Below are 27606 nucleotides of genomic sequence, written 5' to 3'. Positions count from 1 at the left end.
GCTGCACATGGATCATGTCTTGTTGCTGGTGCTTAAGCTCAACAACTACTCAGATAGTATGGAATGAGCACCTAACCCGAGGAGAATACGCGTCATCACACACCACTAGTTAACTGCTTCCTGAGCTAGTGGAAATGGAATTAATTTGGTAGAGACCAATCCCTTTTATACTCGTGTCAATCGCTCATTCCATACTAGTTGAGTTGTTGCTGAGCACAAGCGCTAGCAACAGGATAGGATCTACGCATGGCGTAGGAGATGGACGGGGAAAGGGCGTCATAGGAAGGAATGATTCAATATATCCAGATAGCCAAGAAAAGACACTTCTCTCGATTGGTCTTCGCCCTCCATTCCAGTTAAAACAACGGTAGTTTGCTTCTTTTCGTTCAATTCTACCTGGCCCAAGCGCCTATCTATTTAGCACTTTTGAGTACCGTGCAACAACTTTCGAGTAAGAAATCAACTTAACATTATGATCCTCGAGAAGAGGATTCATGTTATAGTAGGTTTGTTTAACATTTCTATATCCTGGTCCAGGCAAAGGTGCATTTTTTTTCTTTCACCATAGGACATGGTTTGCTTGATAAGTGGTAGGAATGGATTCCTCAAAGTGGCAACACCATTCTAGGCCGGGAAAGAGCTCCAGCTTACTAAACTCTAGATAACTAATGGCTGACTTTCTTTCATCGGCATACATGGCTTTTTATTCTCAACACAGGGCAACATTCGTAATTGCTTGTACCGGAAAAAAATTCTATAGAAAGTTGCATTGTATGGCTGAGGATAAGCGAAAGGCCTGGCGCTGAATTTAATTATGGTTGCCTTGGGCTGAGCCACTCTAGTTGACCTCTTCTTATAGCTGCTATACCAGAATGCAAAGTTTGGAACAAAACAACCAATCATTTCATTACCATTGTGGAAAGGCAGGCTATAAGAAGCGAGTCCTAACCAAGGATATACTGCTCTTGCCTTGGCCTTTTCCTTGCACTGACTCAGGATGGAGCCATGCATGTGAAACTTCACTTAGCAGCTGCTTCAACTATTACTTGCGCTGGCTGGAATTGTGCCCGAGGTCTCGATTCCACTTCTTTGGTGAAAAGGCACTTCCAAATCAAACAAGAAAGGTTTGATAACCTACCGTTTAGTTCCTTCAAGAACTATGAGCTTTTTTCTCTTAGTGCTATTTGCAATCCATGAGACTCGAGTCTTCTCGAATCTTCTGTGCCTGAAGTGCTTAGTTAGTTGTTATTATTTATAGGTTAGCAGAAAACACGTGCAAGGGTTGGGTGATAATTACTTCTGTTATTCCTTGTCTCTACGGTCTGGGTATAGGGATTGGCTTGGCCAATCAATCAGATAAATGTCTAATCTCTTTATTTTTTGTAGGCATTGATACGATTTGTATTGGGGGACTCGTCTCATCAACCTCCTTGGTTGAAATGTGAATTATTGAACCTATAAAGGATGAAGGAGTCGCTAGACACAACGGTGGCTCGAGCGCACCGCACCACGCGAGGGGATAAAACCACCGTACCGCGCTGCGCTTGGGAAAGAAAAACAGCGAGGGCGCACCGCACCACGCGAGGGCTTTCTCCTCCATCCCCGTTCCCTCGTCTCAACCGGCCGCCACTCCATCTCCATCCCCTCCCCTCTCTCGCCGCCGCCCCGCTCCCGCTCCCGCTCTCCCTCCCCGCCGCCCGCTTCGCCTACTCCGGAGCCCTGCTGTCGTAATCCCACCATCCGGCTTGTGGCGAAGAGGACAGCCGCCGCCTCTTCCCTGCCTCCCCATCTCGCCCGAAACATCGCTCCTGGAGCCCTTCCCAGTCCACGGTGGAGCCCCCATCCCAGCTCCGCATCCGAGATCCGCGACAAGGGAGGGGTGGATCGATGATGTTGCAGCAAAGAGGAACGAGGTTGGGCAGTGGTGACGGAGCGGGATAGGTGACGAGGATGACCTGTGACTCCTCATGGCAAAGGTAATTTCTGACATCCCCTTCCTGGCTCCCTCCTCTGCTTCCCTGCTGTCGTAATCCCACCATCCGGCTTGTGGCGAAGTCTCAGTTGAGGAGAGGGTGGCGCTGCCGTAACCCCACCTGCTTGATTTGATCTTTGCCAATGCACATTGTATAGATTGATTTGCATCATGACTCGGATTGCAGAAGTGCATTTTGTAAAGCAAAAACCTTTTGATGCAAAGGATCAGGGGACGGAGCTGAATGATCCCTTTCAGATATCAGCATTGTACTTGCGGAATTGCATGGCATGCAAAGCCTGAAAGCAACAACTCCCTGGACTGGACCGACGAAATGAACTTGCAGCTACAAGGTGGACATCAGAATATTGGAGATTAGGCACGCACCGGGCTGTGGACATCAGAATATTGGAGATTAGGCACGCACCGGGCTGTGGACATCAGAATATTGGAGATTAGGCACGCACCGGGCTGCTGTTAGCACACACACATCGGTCGCTGATCACTGTCGTTTTGCGCAGTTTTCCGGTAGGCCTGAGCTTTAATCTCGGGTCAACTGTGAGCCTCATTATCAGAGCTAGGATACAAAGGACACACTGTGCATATGTTGCAACCCTGACTTCTCTCGTCTATGAATAATATAGCTGCAGACACATTTAGGACCTCTCATTTCTGAAATGGACAAGAAAAAAGGGCAAAAACAAATTTGTCAAGTTGCTGCACACATTTCCTTTGCTGTGATCTGTGGATGACCCTTCAAGCAGGGATTAGGTATAGATGTAGAGTAATTTACACCGAAGGATTACACATGTAACACACGGCAACCTAATTCATTTGACCGAGTCAGAGTTGAGGTCCCTGATGATGAAAAATGCTAACTGTTCTACTGTGAATCTTATCACTCCAGACTGGTTCAGTAATGGTTGTAAGGTAGCTGTATAGTTATTTTGGTTGTTTGGCCTCTTCTTCGAAGGTTTCCATTTTCTGCCATGGTTTCTGTTTTTTCCCCTGTCTTTTGCTAATCAATTTTTTTCTTCTAACCAAGATTTTGCACCCATAGGTGTGTATATTCTATATCAAAATAAACAAATATACGAAAGAGGAAGTTCGCCCTTCCTCTAACCAACTCAGATGACCTAAATCTCATGCTTAATTTATTTATGATTTGATAGGCACCTACAAAGAGCAACTTTGCTTATGATCCAGGGCAACGGTTATCTGTCTTAAGCACTCAATGAGCACTTTCTACCAGATTAATTGAATGTTAATTATATAGATGAAGCTTAAAGCATCCACCTACTATTTCTGACCTGCACATTGGTCTCAAGCTACAAACTAAACTGGACTCAGACTAATGAGTACAGAGTTACAATATTTTAAGGTTACAATGGCAACGTAAAATAATGGAAGCTTTTCACCATTACCTCCACTCCTGTTTCTATTCATTTTGGTCGCTCTAGGAATTTCTAGCTCATTTGTACGTACCTCTGGTTAGTGTTATTGTTGAAAATTGAATTAGTAAAATAGCTTGTGGTAAAAATAAGAAAGATATACTGGCCACCTGTGTGTTAATTATTGTTTCAAACCTGAAAATGGAAGTCTATAAATAAATCCCTAAATGTTTTCCCCTCAGGACAGAGTTGTTATTTTTGAGGAGCAAGGTACATGATATATATGTAGGGCCTCTTTGGTCAACGTCTCAATGGATATGAAGTAAACTCACGTTGACTCCGCGGCCCCACGTCTATCGAGCCCCACCTGCCATCCTCTCCAGAATCAGGAACAAAAGTGAAAAAAAGAGGACGGCTGACCCGATCGGGTGGTCAAAACCGACGCGCGCCAGCGATGCCTCCAGATGAGCGGGTAGTCTAGGATGGTTTATATGTTCGATGTCCTGCTTGGCCATGGCAATTGGTAACACTGTCACCTCGGCTAGATAGCATCCTTATTATGTGCTTTAGTAGAGTGAGGTTTCTCTGTGATGCTACTGAGCTCGCGATTAACATGACACCCTGCCTAGGTCCTAAGGGTTGGTTAGAAACCTGAAGATACATTATGCTCGAATGACATTAGCACCAGAGTGATTAATCAACCCGATATTACTTGCATGATAGTTACTATTTGGAGGTATGTTATTTTGCTAAAAATGGTACCTATGCTCTAACATTTTGTAAAGTCAACCAAATCAACTTAATCCAAATTAGGACACTTTTTTATAATCTGGAATTGTGCTTATGATATTTTTTACTTTAAAACTACACTACTGAATATAAGATCTCACAAATATGTTCAGGAAATGAACACCATTAAAAAGCCAATCATGATATGTCTCCTTATTTACAGACCGATCTCAGTTTCTACCATGCATTGCTTTTTTGTTAGCTTGCAATATTATTTAATATATTTATCTCATAAATACAAGTAAAATACACACTTTTGAAAGCTCGCAATGTAACAGCTTGATGGATTTATGCCTTTCAGAGGGAGGCATGGCGCCTCAGCTCCGCCACCGACGACAGCCTCGACGGCTGCAGCATGCGCAGTGCCGACAGGGTCAAGGTGCGGCAGTATGGGAAGACGTGCAAGAAGCTCACTGGCATGTTCATGACACAGGAGTTGGCCACGCACTCTGGCTCTGTATGGTGCATTAACTTCAGCTTGGCTGGACGGTACCTTGCGAGCGCCGGCGAGGACCGTGTGATCCATGTCTGGGAGGTCTCCGAGGGTGAGAGAAAGGGGGAGCTGCTCGGGGAAGGTGCGGTTTCAAAGGAGAGTGGTGGCGGAGGCAGCCCGTTTGTGGCAGTTGCTGGAAATGGATCGTGGTGGTGGCAATGTCGCCGCTCAGCAGTGCAGACAAGGGATATGTGGAGAAGAAGAGGAGGCCACGGGTGCAGAGCAGCAGCAAGTCTGTCGGTTCTGATCATCTGGTTGTGCCCGAGACCCCGAGTGCGTGTTTGGGTTCAGAGATAAGCCATTTTGCTCGCCCCTGGGGCACGCCGCTGATGTTCTTGATTTATCATGGTCCAAATCTCAGGTACAGACTCTCTCCGACATTTAATGAATAAAATAGCCAACTGCTTAATCTTACTTTTTTGGCACTTTTGTTAGACATTCTGAAAATTTAGAATCAACAGTTGCACTGCAATCTTCTTCAGAACAAAACCGAATGGTAATTTTCAGTTTTAATGGTGTATAATACGGCTGTAAGGACCGTGATCATCAAAACTGTCATGTACTATAGGGAAAACATTACACTTCCAAGTTCCAACTTTTATCACTTGGCTGCACTAATTGGGCAATAGGCCTGATCTATGTAAGAAATTAGTTTTATTTGCCCATGATCCTGCTGAAAAACCTGTTCACTTCAAATAGTAAATCATAGCCTGTCATTATTCAAGAGGTAAACTGAGGAAAAGAAAGTATCAAGAAAGCAACCATCGTGTATATATCTTAGTATATATTTGCCCATCGTTCTACAAGATGCTAATCGCTTCAGCTTTGGGTTAACTTGTTGGCTGGCTCCTGAAACTGAGCACATGTTGGTATTTCATTGTTGTACTGGTGTATGCAAGGGTTATTTTCGTGCAGAGGTTTTGAACTGTGATTTCCTTCTCTTTCAAACCTAAAGCATTCAATTCATAATTTCAGGCAGGCATTTCAATTTTCTGTCATGCTTCTAGATATCAAACGTGGTTGAGAAAGTTCCATTTTTAAAAGGGGCTGGAGCTCCATGGCTTACAGATCTAACGACCCCTGATGCTCTTTGCATATTTCCCATGATAACATCACTGTTCGTCATGCTTCCCTTTGAGGTATGTGTTCAATTCTTTTTACCTAAATGTATGTTTGTTCGTGGGCTACAAAATTTGAGATGCCATTTATTGCATCCTTCAACTATTTTTCCTGCTGAACCTGCCGGCTCGACCCAGGAGCGGCAGGTGCAGAAGCGTGTGCGAGGAGCGCCGTCGGTCGACCGGCCGGCGTTCTTTCTTCGTCAGGAAGGGTGCAGCCTGCTACTCAAGCCCCTCTCCTTCGCTCCTTGAAGAGGTACATCGACCTTCTCCTTCCCCGTTTATCTTACCCCGTTGTGCTCTTGCCATAGCTGCTCCTAACCCAGGCTTTCGCCGCTCCTCAACTCTCAGCAGGAGAGGCATGGGCACCACCACACTGGAGAGATGGACGAGGACATGAAGCTTTCGTGGAGAGGACGAGGTGGCCGCCGCTGCACCCCCACGCCGCGGACGCCGAGATTCCCATCCTCTCTGCCCTTGATAACCACTTCGGCGGCGCCATGAACGACACCAATCGCCTCTTCTCGGCAGGCGCAGACCGCATGGTCGTCTTCCTCTCCGGCTTCTTCTACACCATCAGACTCAGACCCTCTCCCGCTCCCTCTCCCTCTGCATCTCTGTAAAAATATGGTAAGCATTTCTTCAGAGTATCTCTATTGACTGATTTGGTTCCTTCGGTATTGACCTGTGCAAAGTAGGATCAATGAAATCAGAGTATTGACCTGTATTGCATTTGTAGCTTAGGTCAACTAGGTGCAAGCCAAGGCGCTCACACCGATTTAAGATGGTATATTCTGAACTTCCTTTGGTTTATGAGACAAAAAGGATGTTATATCTGCATGCTACTACAGTTTAGGCATTGATAATATTTGAGCATCTTTTGGTCCTGATGCCATATTTATTGCAGTTACAAAATTATTAACATGAATTTTCATTTATCATTTGTTGATCTAATTTTTTAGACCAAAATGAGAAGCCATCCTTTTATTTTCATTTCAGGTGTGGGTGATCAATAGAAGACAAATGAATACACTGATGGAAGGCCATGTCAAAGTACCTTTCTATTTTGTATTTTCTTTTTGTTTAGGATCTACTATAATTTCCCAGAAAGTTTTTATTCCATAGATGATATTTGGTTTTATTCTACATTTTTTTCCTTTGCAAAGATAGATATTATAAGAGATAAATAGCATGTACATGTTAACCTTATATAGCCTTTTTTATGAGCGATAATCTAACACTTACAAGATCATCTTAGGATTTCCTAATGGATACTGTACACATTCCACCAAGGATTATTTTAGATGCTATGCTGAAAGACACTATAGCTCCCAAAATCTGTATACTACACCCAGCCTACAGGAAACGTTGGTATAGAGTAGAGACTGTGACTGGGTTTTATCCATTTCTGCAGCACTTGCCAGAGTGCACTGTCAAGAGATTTGTTTTTCGGTCTGAGTCATCTTGCTACTTTTTCAGGTTTATTTACATATGAAATCACCATAATTTTTGCCATGGCTCTGGTTCTTGATATAGTGCTTAAAAGCACTATCCCATCCTGATTATTCCAATACAGTTTTTTGTCTCACTGAATATCGTCTTCGAGAACTGGGCAATCTTCGAGTCCATGAAGAGCACTCGCACGGTCAAGCACCATGAGATCTTCATCCGCAACGCCGAGTGCGTTGTGCTCTTCACAGACCTTGAAGATGAGGCCAGAGAGATCCGCCGCCTACTGGGTTCGATCGGATGCCATCGATTTCACCCACCGCCAATGACGGCGAGGCTGGTGGCTCTGGCATTGAGCGATATACTTCACCTCTCACGTGAAGTAATAATTTTTTTTTGAGGATTAGGATTATTTATGAAATATAATGAGCATCTTTTACCACCAATGGCCTATGAAGTCTCACCATATTAAGACACATGCATCACTGTTAATCATCCCAGCTAAAACCAGTCAGATAAATCAACTTAATTATTCTACTACTTTCCAGATGACAGCTGTTAAACAAGAGGTAGACACAACCAGTGATACCAGCCCGATTACCCATGGTAATTCTGAAAAACATACTTATGATTGATTGTACATCGCAAAGAATGTTTCTTCTTCTTCACTAATGCATGCTATTTGATCAGTCTTTTTTTATCACTCATGCATGCAAGTTGATCAAGTATGTAATAAAACAAACTTCTTTCAGGTCCAGTAGGTGTTCTGTTTGCTATTCATTAATGCTCTGATTTATTTGCTGTTACATGTACAAGCTGTTTGCTATTCATTAATGCTCTGATTTATTTGCTGTTACATGTACAAGCACTGCTTACTGCTTCCCACTGACCATATACAATAGATAATCTTTCTACCTTTCACGAGTACACACAAGCTAATTAGCCCCTGCTTCCCACTGACCATATACAATAGATAATCTTTCTACCTTTCACGAGTACACACAAGCTAATTAGCTCCTCTGTTTGTTTATGTTGTCCTCTATTTGCTATTGCAAACTCTTACCATGATCTCCTTATCTACCAACACAGACGAACCACTGTGTCAGAAGCACAATAAGCCATACGAGTATATCCATCGCCCACGCTAAGCAAACTCAATCCAAAAGTTCAAAGGCAAGAAAATTCATGTAAAGCCTAGAAAGTACATTCTCCGTGGTAAGAGCTACATTACTCTTCTCATTCCATCAACTCTCGCAACAATTGCTAAAAGATATAACTTTGTACAACTTAACATAGGTGAGCCTTGCATCCACTACTTAGATGAGTTTAGTCACCACATTGTGTGGGGCAACACAGTTAAGCTCTACAACCATAATGTTCGTACACTGTGAAAGATCATCTGCAGCACCACCACGCCTGATAACTACTATGTGTGCCACATGACAGAAACATTTGCAACAGAAGGCAAAAGAATGGTAATCCTTTGCAATTACTCTATCCGGTTTCATATAATAGCATGGTAGAAAATGTTATAGTGACTAACCTTTACTGTTATTTTCAGTACTTTAGCGTTCCCTTTTATACGGGTTCCCTTTTCCCACACATGGATGCTGACCATGGTAAACTGCCAATCACTATTGGAGACGGAACTACGCTGTCACGACCCGCTTTATCAAGGGTGTTGACAAAAGGGCCACCATCACTAAAGGCTGGAGCGACTTCTTCCGTTAGGCACACATGAACGAAGGGTGAGTATATGCTTTCGCCTTCAAATGCACTTCTAAGGGACTCTGCCTGATCGTCTACTCAATATAAGCAAGTTGCAAGAGCCCCTTGTTATATAACTTAGTATTAGTACAGATGCGTATCAAGACTTCCGTGTTTATCATCCTTTTGGATCTTACGTAATCCCCTAAGACCATCCTGTGCATTTAGCTATCGGTTATTTGCCGCTTAGACTGCTATGTGGTATGCTTTTGAAACAACCTTGATGGAAGAAATATATGCTTTCACCTTTAAGTGCACATCCAAAGGCCTCTGCATGATTGTCTATCCAATCTAAATAGATCAAAAGAGTCCTTTCCTACATGACTTATTGCATCATTTTCAATCTTATGTACTTACTGCGTATAGAATGAGCTATTCTTTTCGAATAACAATATGTTAATGCATGCTCTTACAATAATTAGCTTACACTCGGCCTTTGCGCCATTAGCGCAACGGATCATCTAGTCTTAGTAAAGATAGAACAATTGGAGAAGCGATCACCTTGGTGAACTCTTCGCTTATAAGACTTACCCACCCATAGAGTAGAATCCCTACGCTATGCAGCTAGAAAGATTGGTCGACCCCATTCTTCATATGCAGGCCTGGGAAGGAGCAAGGTATCTCCTTTTCCAGAAAGATGTGAACAAATGGGTGCCAACTCATCTGATGTTTTACTTTCTAGTCCCATTATTTTGAAGGGATAAGTATATTTTTCGTCCTCAAACTCTTCCAAGAGTTTAGAAATCGTCCCTCAACTCCAAACCGGATAGTCTTCGTCCCTCAACTATCAAAACCGGATAGTTTTCGTCCCTCGTGCCGCTTCGGCTGGTTTTAGTACGTGGTGAACAGTAACTCGGTGAACAGTAAAATATAAAAAATAGCAAAAAAAAATCTGAAATTTTACAGCATCGAAGATACTCTGGTGCGCAAGACCCGTGCAAAATTTCGTGGTGTTCCAACATTCGAGCAGCTCACGGCAAACAAAAACTGTAAATATGTACATCGGTGAACAGTAAATTCAAAAAATAGAAAAAAATAAAAAATTTATGAAACTTTTTGGCATCAAAGATGCTCAGGTACGTAAGATGCGTGCAAAATTTCGTGATCAAATGACATATGAGGAGCTCTAGCCAAAAAAAAAATAGCGCACTTTTTCAAAAAATTAAATTTGAGCCAAATTTTGTTTTTTTGCCACGAGTTCGTACAATGCCCAAACACCACGAAAATTTGCACGCACGTTGCACACCCAAGCCTCTTTCATGCCAAAAAAAATTCATACTGTTTTGATTTTGTTTGCTATTTTTTTGAATTTACTATTCACCGACGTATATATTTGTAGTTTTTTGTTTGCCGTGAGCTGCTCGAATGTCGAAACACCATGAAATTTTGCACGGGTCTTGCGCACCAGAGTATCTTCGATGCTGTAAAATTTGCAGATTTTTTATAATTTTTTTGCTATTTTTTCCGATTTTACTGTTCACCGCGTACTAAAACCGCCCGAAGCGGCACGAGGGACGAAAACTATTCGGTTTTGATAGTTGAGGGACGAAAACTATCCGGTTTGGAGTTGAGGGACGATTTCTAAACTCTCGGAAGAGTTCGAGGACGAAAAATATACTTATCCCTATTTTCAAAGAAACTGACGTTGTAAATGGAAACCCCTGAACCACTTCTTACTTTTGGATTTGGTGGGAGCCTGCCAAGTGGGAGACCCAGAAAGAAGCCATCCCGGTGTGTATCATCAGTGGGTGTTAAGCTTGTCTGTGTAGATATTTATTGTATAAAAGGTGTTGCATGTTTGAATCACTCCTGACTATAGCATTTAAGAACCCTGTCTCTCGATCTCATCCTTATGCAAGGGAGACTATCTCTAGGACTTTGTTTGTGGTCGACAAGCTATGTGTCTATCTTAGACCAGAGCTGTCAGGATACTACACCGGCTTTCATATGTAAGACAATGTTGTACCAAAGTCAAAAACTGATGTTATTTATCAAGTCTTTCGAACATAGTTAGTCCCATCCTTTTCATCCGGCCACTAGACTAGTTTGGTCTCTTCAAGGAGAGAAGTCCTTTCTCGAGGAGTCCAAGTATTGGATATATTGGTGGAGTAGATAGTAGGTAAAAAGTAACCACTACATGGTAGATAGCGTCCCTTCCTTACTTTTCTTAATAAGCCCTTGATCGAGTAGTTCATCCGAAAGCATTTGATCCATCAGATCAATGCTTGATCTGCTACGGTTCAAGACCTAGGAACGGAAACAACTGGATGATACGCTTCTTTCTCTTAGTCAGCTTTATCTCATATTGCCTACGAAGCCGTGGATCCAAGCACTGCTATATTAATTCTACTTGGCTGCCGCCCATAGGGCCTAAGGGAAGACGTACGGAGGAATGGTCTTTGGGCATTTGTGACCAACACCCCATTTATCACCACACTCTTTTTTGGGCGCTGCTTCTCTGTCTGTATCTTCAATACACTAAGAAAATTGAAAATAATATTGTAGAGATAAAAAATAAACTAAGAAAATTCCTCCTGATCGTTTTTTTAGTCTAGTATAATTATTATTTTCGCAAAAATGTTTGTCCAGCCAAAAATGCTGACTAATTTAAGTAATTTGCAAACTACTGACAAATACACCCATACACTTGCTGTCATAGCCATGTGGTTAATGGCTTTTACTGGCCAAATGGAATTGTGAAGTGGTTCTTAGCAAGGGAAACTTGGTTTCCATGATGTTTTACTGAGTTAGGGAAACCAATAGATACACAAAATCAATATGGGGGCCTCACACCTATGCACCTGCCACTTCTTCTCCCCTGCCTCGTATGAATTTGCACAGCATCAATCAATGCTGAAAATGCAGCTTATCAGAATTTCAGGGCTTTCAGTCGTTATAACAGTACAAGCAGTCGATCAATGGTGATCTGCCTGCTTTATACATATGTGAAAGTAAGCACCAATAGTCAAGCATGTTAACACCTATCCTTCGTCATATGCCTGTAACTTATCTTCAGTACGTCTTTTCTGAAGAAAAGGAAAAACATTTTCCTGAAATGGTATGTACTTGTTTTGATTTTCTCCGAATCACAATTTGGCTTTAAGAAAAGTGGGCCTTTGTTACTGTACCATAAAGTTAAGAAAAAGGGAGGAAAGAACGCACAAAATATTGAAATCCTGATGACCTTCTAAAAACAGTATAGTTCATCAGTTATCCGAGCTTGTCATATACAGACTTTTTTCTAGTGAGAAATATGTTTTCCCTTAGTTTCCCAGTAGCTTGTCTCAGTAGCAGTGTAGTTTTATCTGCAATTATATGCTTGTGAGCTGTAGTAACCATCGTGCCCCGCAAATTTTCACTATGCAATGCTATTTATCGTTCATTTTTTGGAGTAACTATATTATTTGTATGACGCCCTGAATGAAGTTGGTTACTCCGATGTGATCCCCGCATGCTAGGCTTGTGTGAAGTACTACCTTTCATCCATTTTACAGATAACTCCATTCTTATTTGTCTTTTGACTTCAATCATGACCACTGGTGGCACTGATGGTGTCTCAACGCTCCTGAAAGTCAATAAAGAGATCAAATTCAGGTTTGAAACAGACTGGTGTTGATGAATTGTGCAGTATGTTTATTATTTAGGCAAAAATTAAAATGAAAATAACATTTGGTCTAACCAGATGTGTAGCTGTGGTATCCCATTCATAGCTCAAAAGAAGGTGCAGAAGGAAATCAAATTCCATTTACAAAGCGTTCATGAATTGTGCAATACCTTTTCTTATTTATTTATAAGATGCAACACACCTAGTAGTATTTTAGTCTCTACCACAATTTGCAACTATAACAACCATTCATTTTGGTTAGTTGCATTTTTAGAATAGTTATTTGTATTTGGCTTGGAATTTGAACCTAAAATTACAATGCCCTTGTGTTTTGGGGTTTTGTATTAGAATAGGGATGGTCCTTCACTCCATCTGTTATAGCTTCCATTGGCCTCTCTGTTAATATCTCAGGAATTGTTTCTTACGATGCCCTTCCATGATTTGATTGATTCGTCTCCTAATAAAACATTGCTCTATGCTAATAGTTCAGGAACTATATTGCGCACGGCAGTGCCATTTATCTTTGTAATAGTGTATGTTTTTTGTTTCAGATCCACATTCAGTCAGTCATTCATTGGCAGGTAGAAGTCCTGTGAAGCACGTACATTGTTTTTCACCTTCTACGTACAAGAGCTTGATGGAGCTATCCATGTGCCTATTAGCTTCTCTAAATGGTCTCGTGACTAAAAAGACTCTGCCGCGCCAACACCTGATTAATTGCATCGGTTTCTGCTCAAGTGCCTAATGCAATCTTCTGTCTTTGATAAAACACTGCCAGGTTCCACGCGCACTAAATCTAATGAACTTTTTAGTTCTATTTCAGGATATGGAACATAAGGAAACCCCCCTTTAAGGGAGCAGGTGAGGATTCCCAAGGAAGAGCAGCTTGCTTCAAACAAGATTGACACAGTGGGTTCCATTCTAGAATTTTTCGTAACTACAGTCACTGCCAATGCTCTTTTAGTTGTACCTTTGATGCTTTAGCAAGCTTAATGTCAGTTTTGTGAGTTTAATTTTGTGGTACTTTTGATTTTTATCAGCTCATGTACCCTAACATTTTTATCTGACATGCAGATTAGTTTGGGTGCATTTGTGCTTGTGTTCAAGCCATGGGAGGAACTCGTTGTTCACAACAAGGTTTCACTCTAATTTGAAAGCCAACTCATTTATCTGTATTCAGCTTACTTTGATGCTACATTCTGCAGGACTTTGATGTTTCTGCTCTGAAGAAGTTCATTGAAGCTGGCAGCAGCCTGAACTCTGGCAACCGTTGCCTCTTGAAATTCTTGTAGAGCAATGCTTCACACGGTAGCCACTGATATGCAACTTGCTTTCTATGGAGCTTGATTATTGCGTACTTCTATCTGCCAGTGATTCTTAGCAATGATGGGCCAGAAAACGATACTACTTTATAGTGATCTTATATTTCTTTACGGAGAGGGTAGAACGCAAAACCCATTTTACTGATGTGAGCTATTCTGCCCGCGCCGCCCCCGCGAGGCGACGGGGAGGGCCCTCGATCTCCGCCGCCCCTAGAGCCAGCCCCCTACTCTCACCCCCTCGCCGCCGCCAAGGGGTGCGGCCGGGCGAAGCTCGACCCGCGCTGGCGGCGGCGGCGGGGCCTCCTCCTCCTCATGCGCGACGGGGCGGCGCTGGCCGGTTCCTTGGGCCTGGACGCGGTACTCGCGCATGGTGCCACGGCGTGGAAGCCACGCGGGGGTGCGGCTACGGCGTGAGGGGCTGCGTGGCTGGTGGTGCTCGCATGCACTGCGGTGGCCGGATCTGGCCGGCAGGCGGGGCGGGCTGGGCGGCTGCTGTGCTGGATCTTGGCGGTGGTGGCCACGTCCTGGTGGTGCTCTGCACCTGCGGGGATGGCGGCAGCAGCTCGTGGCGGTGGTGGTTCCCCTCCTATGCTTGGTCGGCTCATGGGCCGAGATGGGTTGGGATGGGGGTGGTGCGGGCTGGTGGTGGCGACGGCGATGCGGTGTGCCGTGGTTTTGTCACAGCAGATGTCTTGTGAAAGGACTTAAGCGTGAGGCCATCGCAAGTGAATAACTTGTCGGGGTTGAGCAGGATGAGAGACGCGGAATTACCCAGGTTCGGCCCCTCAAGGTTGAGGTAAAAGCCTACGTCCTGCTTTATGCTGTATTGCTTGAGTATCGATTACAAGGGAGCGGATTCGCTTGACCTAGCTATCGATTGATTGTAATATGTCTATTCTATGCCGGGGACTCGCCTTTATATACAAGTCGAGGCCGCCGGCTTACAAGAGTCCGGGTCGGGTTACGATACGTGACCGAGCCTTACTCTAAATCGCCTTGCTTTACAAGGTAAGTCATTACATGGTGGGTTACACCCTTGGGTCGTCTTCTGACCTTGCATTCTAAGTCGGCCCATCTTGTGAGCCGCCCTTCTTAATACTGCGCCATGTCCATCTTGGCCCAGCTCTATAAGTCCCCAATAATCTGACCCGGCCTTATTAAGCCGGGTTATATCGTGGGGTAATATCCCCAACACGGTGGTTGTGGTCCCGCTGGTGGCGCATGGTGGTGGCGTGGTGGTTTCCCTTCTCCTTTGTCGGTGCCGGCAGCATGCGGGGCTGGTGTGGCTGCACGCACGACAATTGATCTTCTTCCTAGGGTTTGTGCTTGGATGGGTCAAATCTGGGACCGAGGCAAATTGGGTCTTGTTCCTCGGGTAGGTGAGGCAGGGCTCGGCCCGGGATGTGCCCGTGAGAAGTGTCTTCGCGGGTGCGGTGGGCAGTGGTGGTGGTCCTGACGAAGCCGCCCCGACCTACGGATCGTCACCGATGGCCACATATTAGGTGTTGTGCTGGCTCTTCAAGGCCTACACGGCGGCCGTCGGCAGTCTTAGGATCGTGTCCCCATGGTTCACCGGGACTTGCTGGGGATGCAGGTGTTGGCGCCTCCTACTGTGGAGGTGTGGACCCAGATCCAGAGACTGATGTTGGGCTACGAGTGGAAGCATGCCTTCTACTCTCCTTGCTATGGTTGGTGTGTCATGAGGTGGTCGGGTGGCGATGTCTTGGGGCAGGGATGCCGCCGGGGTGGTGGCCCCGGATGGCGGTCCCCATGGTTGGCTCTCCGGCGGGACTCATGGCGGCGGTGGTGTCTTACCCTTTTGGTCGTGTGGGCGGCAAGGGGTAGCGGTTGGTGGCTCGGGCACGTTTCATGTCATTGGCATAGGCGTCGCCCAGATCCAGATCTGGGAGCTGGAACTCGACACTCATGGTTTGGCTTCATGAAGACGTCGTTGTGGTTCTCTTCTCCGTTCCGAGGCTCCGGGTGAAGACCCATGTCCGCTTTGGACTCGGCAACGGCGACGCTCGGCGTCGTTCTCCCTCTTGAGGGTGTTTTCGTGGAGACTAGTTGTACTAGGGCGTGGTGTGGCGTTGTACTCTGACTTCCCCGCGTTCTCTTTCGGTAGTGTAGTCGCACTCCCGTTATCCCAGGATCTGCTGTGTTAGAGGGCTACATCTCCACTTTGTATCGTTCGGTCGTGTACTTTGTTTGTTGCTTTATCTATAAAGCGGAGCGCGAACCTGTTTCGAGAGCTATTCTGTATGGTTTTGAAGATCAATATCCGCTAGCTACATTCCATGCCATGTGACAAATTCAGCTCACTATCTTTAATATTCTAAACCCATGCTTCATATTCGACCATTCTTCTGCCTCTTGAGATATTTCCCGTGTTAGTTCAGTGAATTCTCCCAAGGTACTGTTGCGAATTTTTCATCACATGGAGCTTCGTATTCGAGGCGTTGTAATTCCAAACACATGCATTTACTAGATATTTCTATTAATAACACGGTTTCATGTTCTGGTATGTTACGTTGAAGTGTACCTCAAGCCTGAAAACGATCAAGGGCACAAAGCCCATATTCCAAGAGAGAGCTCCAAACATTCATGCTGTTTCTGCAATTTATTCTCTTTTATTTAAGAGGACATTAAAATGGGCATGGCTTACCTGAATTGTGCGGGACATGTTCCAAGAGAGAGCTCCAAAAGGTGGAGGAAATGAAGGATTCTCGTATGAATTTCCAAAGCAAATCGTACAGTCTAAAAGGCACCTGTAGGAAAATATTCCTATAGGATTCTGTTCCTGCGAAAAATCCTTCGTTCCGGGGCTCACCGTGTACGTTAGATAGGATGTGCTTAGGATTATTTTTCTTGTCCATTGGAATACTTTCATAACTATAGTGAAACTGAAAATTCATTTGTACTCCCTCCGTTCACAATTACGAGATGTTTTGCATATTTCAATATAAACTACATATGAACTGAAATGAATGAACAAGAACACTAAAATGCGTCTATATGCATCCGAATCAGAAAAATGTTAGAACATCTAATACTTTTGAACTTAGGGAGTTACATTTAGATACTCACGTTTGTGACCAAATTCAGTCTATGTAAATAACGTTTTTGTATTACAGTTCGAGGAGAAACAACACACATGGGGAACAAAATCTCATGGCAAATATTTTTTTTGATTTTTCTTGTTGCCGTTATGCCCACTCATCTTTTTCCAGTTCTATATAGCCCATGGATATTCACCGAAACTGACTATTGGGTTGAAAATTGTGTTACGTTCCTGAACTTGAGCTCCATCGCAACCAGGTGCTCAACGCTTCTAAACTTAACGCCTGATATTTTTTTCTCACAACTTGGATTATCACATTATATCTCTTCTCATCCACACAGACACAAAAGAAAGGTTGACATAATTGTTCCATCATGCCTTCAGACAGTGCATCAGCATGGCAAATTGTTACTACAAAAATGAAAGATCTTTAGCTGGGTCGTGTGGCTCTCTGAGACAGCAGCATAAAAACAACCACCTGAAACTCAACTGCTCCATCACCAAAACGAGAGTCCAAGCAAGCAAAGACGTGCACAGGTTTAAACATGGCAGGATCAAGCTACTCATCGGCATCTCCAGCTCAGTGCAAATCAGTTCAACGTCTACTCCCTCCGTCCTTTAAAGAGTGTACTTCCAACTTTGTTGGAAAGTCAAACTATGTCAAAGTTTGACCGAGTTTATGCAAAAATACATCAATGTTTATGAAACCAAATAAGTATATGATGAAAATATAGTTTATCACGAATCTAATCCTATTAATTTGATGACATAAATATTGATGTATTGTTGTATAAATACGGTCAAACATAAATATGTTTGACTTTCCAACAAAGTTGGAAGTACACTTTTTAAAGGACAGAGGGAGTATATTCCAATTTCCGCAGCATCCCTTTAAATTTCATTAGCCTTTCCTAGCTCTCCAAAAGCTTTGAATATGTCTGTCTTTGTGTTTATTCATTTTTTTAAAGTGAAAATTGATAGAAGCTAGCATTACAATCTACGTGAAAAGGTTTTGTAATATTGTCATGGCTGAGCCGTCCATATCATCTTATTAGCCATCTTGAATATTTGTGAGAGTTCCATCAGCAAGTGCATGTGTTTGTCGTTTCAGGTCATGGGCAACCATGGGAGTGGAAGTGCTTCTGTCTTGAGAGCTGCCATGATGCCGCAACATTAAGAGCATCTCCAGCCGTTGGCCCCTCCAGGACGCATAAAAATCGCCCCCTGGGGGCGAGCCGGCGATACAATCGGCGCTGGGGGCGGTTTTGCGTCCAGCCGTCGCCCCCAGGCGCTGATATATGCCCACTTTTCGGCCCACTTTCGGCGAATAAAGGGCCCGTATGGGCAGGAATAGGCCCATATTTGGCGTGGTTCGCCGTGGCTGGGCGTTGAATTATGAACATAAATATTTTTTTATCACATAGTTCATCACAGAAAATCAAATAGTTCAACAAAATAGTACAACAACAAATAGTTCAACAAATAAAAACTCATATTTCATCACACGTCGCGCCCGGCGTCGCCCTTAAGCCTCCATAGGTGCTCCACCAGATCCTGCTGCAGCTGATGATGCACCTGTGGGTCTCGGATCTCCTGGTAGGCAGTTCAGGTTGCCGGTAGCTGGTGATCAACTTCGGCTAGAGGACCCTGACTGTAGTATGGTTCAGTGTCAAACACTGGGTCTTCTTGTTCGCTCTCGATGATCATGTTGTGCAAGATGACACAACAAGTCATGATCTCCCACATTTGATGTTTTGACCAGGTCTGAGCAGGGTACCGGACAACAGCAAATCGAGATTGGAGCACACCAAATGCTCGCTCGACATCCTTCCGGCAAGCCTCCTGCACCTTGGCAAAGTGGGACTTCTTGCCTCCTGGCACAGCGTTTGAGATAGTCTTCACAAACGTAGACCATCTCGGATAGATGCCATCAGCTAGGTAGTACCCCTTGTTGTAGTGCCGCCCATTGATCTCGAAGTTCACCGGAGGAGAATGACCTTCAACAAGCTTGGCAAAGACAGGGGAGGCACTGCAACACGTTGATGTCATTGTGAGTTCCTGGCATACCAAAGAAGGAGTGTCAAATCTAGAGGTCCTGTGTGGCCACCGCCTCAAGTACCACACTACAACCGCCTTTGGCACCTTTGTACATCCCCTGCCAATCAAATGGGCAATTCTTCCATTTCCAATGCATGCAGTCGATGCTTCCAAGCATCCCAGGAAATCCTCTTGCTGCATTCTGTGCCAGGATCCGAGCAGTGTCTTCCGCATTGGGTGTTCTCAAGTATTGCGGTCCAAACACTGCCACCACTGCCCGACAGAACTTGTAGAAACACTCTATGCTGGTGGACTCGGCCATGCGCCCATAATCGTCGAGTGAATCACCGGGAGCTCCGTATGCAAGCATCCTCATCACTGTCGTGCACTTCTGGATCGAGGTGAATCCAAGTTTTCCGGTGCAATCCATCTTGCACTTGAAGTAGTTGTCGAACTCCCGGATGGAATTCACAATCCTGAGGAAGAGCTTTCGGCTCATCCGATAACGGCGCCGAAATGTTTTGTCGCCGTGAAGTGGAGCATCGGCGAAGTAGTCGGAGTAGAGCATGCAGTAGCCTTCGAGACGATGCCGGTTTTTTGCTTTCACCCGCCCCGACGCCGAGCCACCTCGCCGCGGATTTTCATTGCTCGCCAGCAGCTGGGCGAGGGTGGCCAGCACCATGAGATGCTCTTCTTCCTGGACGTCGGCCTCGGCTTCCTCCTCCAGCAGCGCGGCCAGCGCATCTCGTCATCCGAGTCCATCGCCGGGGCAGGAAAATCGCCGAACACCTTGCGCCCGGTGGGCGTGTACCCGCCGCTAAACTGCCCCTCCGCGGCTGGAAACGGCGGCCGGAAACGGCCAGCTGCTGGTGGAGGGGCTGCCTCGGCGAACCTCTGCTATTTTTTCGGCGGGGATTGACTATCTAGCGGTGAAGGGCGGCGGGCGGCACCGGGATAGCTAGTGGCGGCTGAGGGAGTCCTGGACTAAGGGGTCCTCGGGCGTCCGGTCTGTTATCCATTGGGCCGGACTGATGGGCTGTGAAGACATGAAGGCCGAAGACCGTACCCGTGTCCGAATTGGACTCTACTTGGCGTGGGAGGCAAGCTTGGCGACCGACTATGAAGATTCCTTCTTATGTAACCGACTCTATGTAAACCCTAGATTCCCCCGGTGTTTATATAAACCGGAGGGGTTAGTCCGGAAAGGATACACTCATTACCATAGTCATACAGGCTAGACTTTTAGGGTTTAGCCATTACGATCTCGTGGTAGATCAACTCTTGTAATACTCATATTCATCAAGATCAATCAAGCAGGAAGTAGGGTATTACCTCCATAGAGAGGGCCCGAACCTGGGTAAACATCGTGTCCCCCGTCTCCTGTTACCATTGATCATAGACGCACAGTTCGGGACCCCCTACCCGAGATCCGCCGGTTTTGACACCGACAGCGGCCGAGGGCACGGGGGGTGGGAGGCGAGTCGGGAAATAAAAACTTGACTTTTCCACCTGACGGTGTGGGCCAGCCGCGCTTTTCCCTTGCGCCGGAGCCCTTGATCGCCCCCCAGTGCGCTGGGTTCGGCCTGCGACCGCCGGGCCCAAAAACGGGCCGAACCGGCGCTTTTCGGCGTCCTGGGGACGCGACTGGGGCGTTTTTTTGGCGCCGGCGCCGAAAAAATGGCCTGAGGGGCCTGTTGGGGGCGCGGCTGGATATGCTCTAAGATTGCTGGAGTCGCTTCTACAGAGGGTTGAGACCATGGTTTTCTAAATACATCTCTAACTGGAAGGCCTATAATCGGTTTTCTTGTTGACCGTATAGTTAAAAAGAAAATTTGAACATAGTACAATCACACAGATGCTCACAACACGTATATACACTGACCCCTATGAACGCATGCACGCCCTACGACTATGAGCACATTTGAGATACTGAGACGACGCAACATCTTGAGATAGTCAAAGTCATTATATGCGGATTGTAGTCGACAGATGTGAGCATCAATGCCAAGACTGGGACTTGAACCCTGATGGGGCTGGTTTTCCCATAAGGAATCTAACCATCCGAGCTACGGTTTACGACCGTATAGTTAATTAGCCCGTTTTGTAAAGGGGTCGACACCACGGTTAAGTTGGGGATTTCTGATATGGATGTTATAACATAGCTATCAACATGTTCCCGCACAAAATTAATTGCCTTGTAGATATTTACTTTTTTTTTTGAATGAAAGAGAGGCCTCACCCTCCGATATCTATTAAAGAAACCAAGTGGTTAAAACATTACTCCTAAAGCCTACCAGCAGGAAACTTGTAGATATTTACTGCTTATATATGCAAGTGATAAATGTGCTCATTTTAGGATCTACGTAGGAGCTCTGAAGAGTGAAGACTAGTTAGAAGTTAGAACACATATGGAAGTGACCACTTTTGAGTGATGCTGAGTTGTATGCGGTTCACTGATATTGAGTCTACGTCTCCATCCAAAAAACAATTTATTTCTCCCTAGGCCACAAGCTTGAGTCTACGTCTCCATCCAAAAACAATTTATTTCTCCCTAGGCCACAAGCTTGATATTTTAGCTCGGTTCCTGAGATGAATCTGGGTGCCTTTGCACTTTTGACAAGTCGCCTTCGCACTTTTTTGAAGCACATGGATGGAGGAAAACTTGCTCTTTCCTACTTCCAACGCAACGTTTTATTTGAACACGGTACAGACACAGACGCTCATAAACACACATATACATTTATTTTTATAAACGCATGCACACCCTAGCTATCTCTATGAACGCCGACTGAGCTGACATATCATTTTGAGATTGGCGAAGTCATCATCAATGCAACGTCAATTAGAAGGGTTCTTAACTGAAGAGACGATGATAGCAAAGCACTTTTATCAGTTTTTGTACTATTAACATATTCATACAAAAACGAATGCTCGGAAGGGTTTGATGGTGGGTGGGCACGCCGGCCGAGATACTTTTTTTTTGTGGGGGAGCCGAGATGATATTAACAGCCAAAAAGTTGAGAACCAGCTCCGCGAAAGTTTTTTTTTAAACGCGGTCCCTTAGGGCCCGATTCATTAAAAAAGGTCGAAGAGAGGTGCCCAGTTAATTAATGGAAAACCGGGCGAAAACCATCACAACATGCTCGCAAAAACAAGGCACACAGGGCGACCTGGCAACCCACACAAGAACACACACACGCCGTTGAAGAGAAACCACGAACAAGCGTCGAGGCTTGCGTCGGTCGATGCCAAACAGTCCACCGCACACGCCGACGACCAGTCAGCTCCGACTATGTCGACGAGCATTGTAGGGGAAAAGCGCTGGGCCTGCGTCGAGCCGGCACCGCTCCACGAAAGCTTTGATTAATACGTATTGTATCGATCTATCTATTTCACGATTGCTTGCGTGATTCCAGCGTGCCCCAAGAAAAGAAATGGTATCGATCCAAATCAGGAGCCCTCTATTCCGAGCTACCTCCATACCCCGTTTGTCAATACTGCTTGTTTTCTTCCCCTGGAGCAGTATAGTTTTGCGCAAAGATCTGGCAGATTTGCATCGCCAGGCAGCGACAGCTTTGGCGATCTGCATGATGCGGAGATTTCAGTGGGTGCAACTTTGTTTCGGGCAGTGGTCAATTATCACCCGTACGACCTCGACCTGCTCTGGCATAGTCACAACCACGGACGCGTGTGGTTCCCTTTCCGATGTCGGCACTTGGTTTCTAGCTACCTTTAATTTCCTGCTTACACTGCTGGCAAATACCTCTCACCATGCTCAGAATAGCATATCCTTCGGGGAAGTTGTACGCCAGAAATGAAGCTCTCCCAGTCCCAGCCATGGGTATGGACACTCTAGCTACTTCTCAGCTTTTGTTTCTTCTCCACCCACTTAACTCGTTCAACAACTTTTTCCATGAAACTAGTAGGATGGAGGTGGAGATCTTGGGCTAAAAAGTGGCACGTAATTTGCTCTCCTTATGCTACAGTATTACACAGCAGACAAGTGCCATGATTCGATGGATCTGAGGCTGAACACATGAACAGCCATTTCCGTGCCAAACATGTGACGATTGTCGGTTACTACAGGTTTTATCAAAACAAAAAATTGCGGGGAAGGTTTTGTCATTTGGTAAATTGGTAGCACTAATATTAATGGGGTTGCAGCATGATAGGTAACACTGTCCATTCACTCATTTGTCCACTCTCAACAACAACTCAGATACCATAAATAGGTGTGCATGTGTTGTCAAAAGCTGCTAAACTCCCGCGAGACTGTTGTCAATTTTTTTTGCAGGCTAATCGGTTGTATAATCGGAGTAATTAGAAACACCCGGTTGGTTGACCATGTTCTTGTTAATTAGAGACTTACTTTTACAAGCCTTTTATTATGTTATAATATTGTGTGTTTTACCAAGCAATAGATATAGATGAAGTATAAGCTATAAATAATGTTTCTGCAGAGCTATAATTTACACTAATTTTGGTGAACAACGTGGCTTTCTTTAATAGAAAAACTTGGGCATATGCCTTCCAATTAACTGGTATGCAAAACACATAGTAGTATACGATAAAAGCACATAATTAGGGGCCAATCAATGATTTTGCATTTTCAAGTGGGTCTTATAATCTTCTACATGGATTTATGAGGGAAAGGAGCATGTTGCATTTTCAGTGCTCTATAAATAGGTTTAACTGAAAAGAGTCCATCATCAGCTTCCATATAAGTTTATCTTTTCTGTTTACTTTGAAGACACAACATTACACATTTCTTTCATCATGTCCCATTGTTATTCTTTTGCGAGGATCATGTCCCATTGTATCCACTAAGACTATGAAATCTCAAGAAACCCCAACCTTACCTCACAGCACACATGCAACAGTGATGTTCTCATTGAAAGTTAAGGCATAAAGTCTTGAAAAATCTGTCGACGGAAGATCTTTTACCAATCCAATCATCTTCTCCAAAACCTATAGTACGTCTACCGTTAACCTAGAGCACACATGGCCAAGCCAAATGCCCCACTGGGCTGCCTTTAGAAAAAAAAATCCCGTTGGCGTCATTTTTGCGCAGGCTTGTCCCCAATGTTATTGAACTGGCATATTATTCAGAAATTTTTCGGAGTTATTGATCTTTGGATAGTTGAGAGACGGTAACAGTAGATAGATTACAGCTTTCAGAGAAGGCTCTCCCGAAAGTAGATCCAAACTCAGAGGAGGCTCCTTTCTTCGAGCCACCAAGCCATGAAAACTAGAGGGGAAACATATCTCGCAACCAGTGCAGAGGGCCAAGGAAGAATAAGACAAAGAACAAGAAGGAGGAGCTCCCCCCACCCCTCTCTAGAGGCACCGGAAGTCCGCTGAGGGAATCACCATCGTTGCCACATCCCGGTGTAATAACAAATGATAGAATACTCATGTCAACAAGGTGCACTTCCTTTCTAGAAGCTCATCTCAAAATAACCTTCATGTTAAGTGTCTTGGCCTGGGGTAATTTGAGGACGGGTGACCAACCAAACATTTTGCTCCAGTGTGCACATGAGTGAGGACAAAGAGCGCAGGAAAGACTAGTGTTCGTCTGTGGGGCCAGTCTAGATCTCATGTGGCAGCCAAACGTAACGACCGGGAACCGATGGTTGTGAACGGGTTGTTACAATCGTCTCCATCAATTTCACCGTCATCTTCCCACTTGGAACATAGGCTTCCCACCTGTAAAACCTTAGTAATCCATTGGCAAACTCAATGCCATATGCTATAAATTATTTCTCTGTGATTTATTGCTTGACTGGGTCAAAGTTTGAGTAGTAACTTGTTCTATGGCATTAGTGATCTAGTAAGAAGTTCGGTTGCACACTATAAATGTTAAGTTCTATGCAATCTTGTGTGGCTTTTGTATGAGTCCACTCGTACATTAGGGGAACACATAAGGTTAACCAATGTGTTATGATGAACATACGATTGGAAGCTGGAGTGATATAATGTCAAACCCATATAGGAGGCATAGCATATGGAAGTTAAGGGATCATAGATCTTAAATCTATGGTCGGGTTTACCTTACTAAGTATTAGTACTTGTGAATTCTTGCTAAGGATTCAATCATAAGTAAATGCTAAGGAATTGCAACATGTAAGCTTAGGCTCCACCCTAGAAATAAACACGAGGTTCACTTATGTAGGAAAAGATATACAAAGTCACCAAATGCCTTGTCTGTCCATGTTGTGAGAAGTCTCTTGAGATGGCGTTGGAGAAAAAAATAACATAGGTAGACATTGAGATGCATTTTGTGGCCTTTAGACTTGTTACCTCTATAGACAGTCGTGTGATCACAAAATTACCAATTGCCTAGAACACTTGCTCCCAATAGAGACCACACACTTTCTTCACAACCGCCACAAAAAACACAAGCGATGTCTTTTACTTTTTGAACTAATTAATAATAACACCTAACTTTTGTTAACTTGCTTTTACAAAACAATAAAACTCCTTTCAACTTGATTTTACTAAAGTGGACATTAAAATGCATAGATAGTTGTGTAAGTGCCATACATAACTTGAGAGAATAGGAACTAGGATGTCTACCTTTAGCTCCAACAGGGATCGACACTAAATACTTTCACATCCTTAATTGTGAAGTGCTAGAATAAGTCTGTGCACCTGGGAGTTATCAATGACTCCCGGTCCAATTTCCCACACCATGAAACTCTCCAAAACACTTTTACATGCTCTTTCATTTTCATTTATTAATTAACCCAAAAAATGTATTACATGCTATTTATTCATAACTTGTTTCAGCTATCAAAGATAGTGAGATGAACAACCTCACAAAAATTGTTGGGGCACAAGTGGGTTCCTATTTGTATTATAATGTTGATTGATAGAGGCTAGGGGGTGTTATCTATATGGATTGATACTTTGGTTCTCCAACAAGGGGAAGCTATCGCTTGCTACAAACTCTTACTCTCGGGGCCCAACAAGTGGCTACCAATTGAGCTTTGGAGTTGGCATGCAAGCACCAGTCAATCTTATCTTAGGTCTTCTCAAAATCAACCTAAAAATAATACAACCTTAGTAAGCATTAAAATTGACATTAAGTAAACAAATAGGTCTAACATATGGATCACATCATCTTCGGGTGTTTTGGCACTTTCGTGGGTACCCCATAGTTTTGCCTAGAGGGGTTTAAACAACCATTGTAGAAATCATCAGATTATCTCTTCAAAGAGAGCATAATGCAACACCACGTATTGGTTGCAACAAGGGCCTAGCTTCATTTTAGATCTTATAATGGCTGGTTGTAACTCTATTAACCTGGAATAAAACTCCATATTCACCCGCAAAAAAACAAGAGTGCATAACTACATGACAAAGCCTATGATAGAATTCCACAAGGAATAGATAAGGGCCAGGTGCCTTATTATGCTTAACAGATAAAACTACTTTCTTAATCGCCTTCATGGAAAAGGGGCTAATTAAGAAATAATTTTCCTCGTCAATTATCTTCCTCTCGAAATGAAGACATCCATTAATATTAACCCTCTCAATACTACTAAATGGAGTTTTATATAATTCTGTAACATGAGACCTCAGTTCTTTTTCACTAGAAATAGCCTCATCGCCATGTTTTAAACTATAAACCTATATATTTTGTTTTCTTCTTCCACTAGCTTTGGCCACAAAACACTTGGTATTATTATCTCCCTGCAACATATCTCTCTGCTTAGATCTTTGTCACCACTTAATCTCATCTTATTTCCTAATTTGAGAAAGCCTAAACTTTAGTCATTTCTTAGGACCCCTATCTTGTTCATATAAGCCAAAAATCTCATTGTATTTATCAATATGCTCAGTCTGTTTAGCCAGCCCATCTATCTCAACTATATATCTAGTCTCTCTGTTTTTGTTCGAACCTCTAAGAGTTCTTCTAGCAGTTCCCAATCTAAACTTACATTCATCCAAATTGTCCATCTCACCTACATCCATACATATCACTTGCTCCCCTAGTGACGTTCTCGTCTCTCACCAGCCAACAAAGCTCAAATTTAAAAGGTGGATTTGAGACTGGTAATTGGCTTGAGTGCACCAACAAAGGAGTATGTAAGATAAATATCTCTTTAGAGCAGTGACTAAAGCATAAATAAAGTAACGCTCAATCACTGCTCATAAGACATCTATCAAGCTTTTGAAAAAGGGTGTCCTCATGATCATTTGAAAAGTGAACCTCATGTTTGAAAGGTCAATCTTCTGCAACTCTAAATTTTCTATGATAGCACTAGAAAGATCAGACCGTCCGTCGTACGAACACCTCATAGTGTGTTTCTCTCCTCATATTAAAATCACCACCGATTGAAGTTGGATAAACACAACCATTACACAGATTCACTTTATCCGTTGTAGAGCTGGACATACATACTTGCTCCGTTCCAAAATATTTGAAGTTCTAAGTTTATCCTAAGTCAAACTTCTTGTTATAGAAAAATATGCTAATATCTACAATATCTTAGGTAGTATATATACCACTCTTTTGGTATTATGTATCATATTTTGTGCATACTCCATTTCACATACAAATATGTACGTATTTCATAAATACAACAAAACTATGGGTT

General features: G+C 43.9%; 1 long non-coding RNA gene across 36 annotated transcripts; it reads left to right on the top strand.

The window, feature by feature from the left end:
• Positions 1-1528: 1528 nt before the first annotated feature.
• Positions 1529-14016, top strand: LOC123080416 (uncharacterized). Of its 36 annotated transcripts, none has more exons than XR_006438402.1 (16): positions 1535-1976; positions 4454-5006; positions 5621-5784; positions 5902-6019; positions 6115-6393; positions 6503-6550; positions 6763-6816; positions 7761-7818; positions 8302-8427; positions 8509-8687; positions 8774-12573; positions 13135-13164; positions 13246-13308; positions 13407-13492; positions 13658-13720; positions 13789-14016. It is a non-coding gene; the product is annotated as an uncharacterized lncRNA (long non-coding RNA). The 36 variants fall into 36 exon arrangements; XR_006438398.1 differs by having other exon boundaries at positions 13246-13320; XR_006438413.1 differs by having other exon boundaries at positions 13246-13320; positions 13396-13492.
• The last annotated feature ends 13590 nt before the right edge of the window (positions 14017-27606 follow it).

The sequence above is a fragment of the Triticum aestivum genome, chromosome 3D, assembly GCF_018294505.1.
Source record: "Triticum aestivum cultivar Chinese Spring chromosome 3D, IWGSC CS RefSeq v2.1, whole genome shotgun sequence".
NCBI lineage: Eukaryota > Viridiplantae > Streptophyta > Magnoliopsida > Poales > Poaceae > Triticum > Triticum aestivum.
Note: the sequence above shows the minus strand (reverse complement) of the source record. Positions and strands in the feature narration are given on the sequence as shown.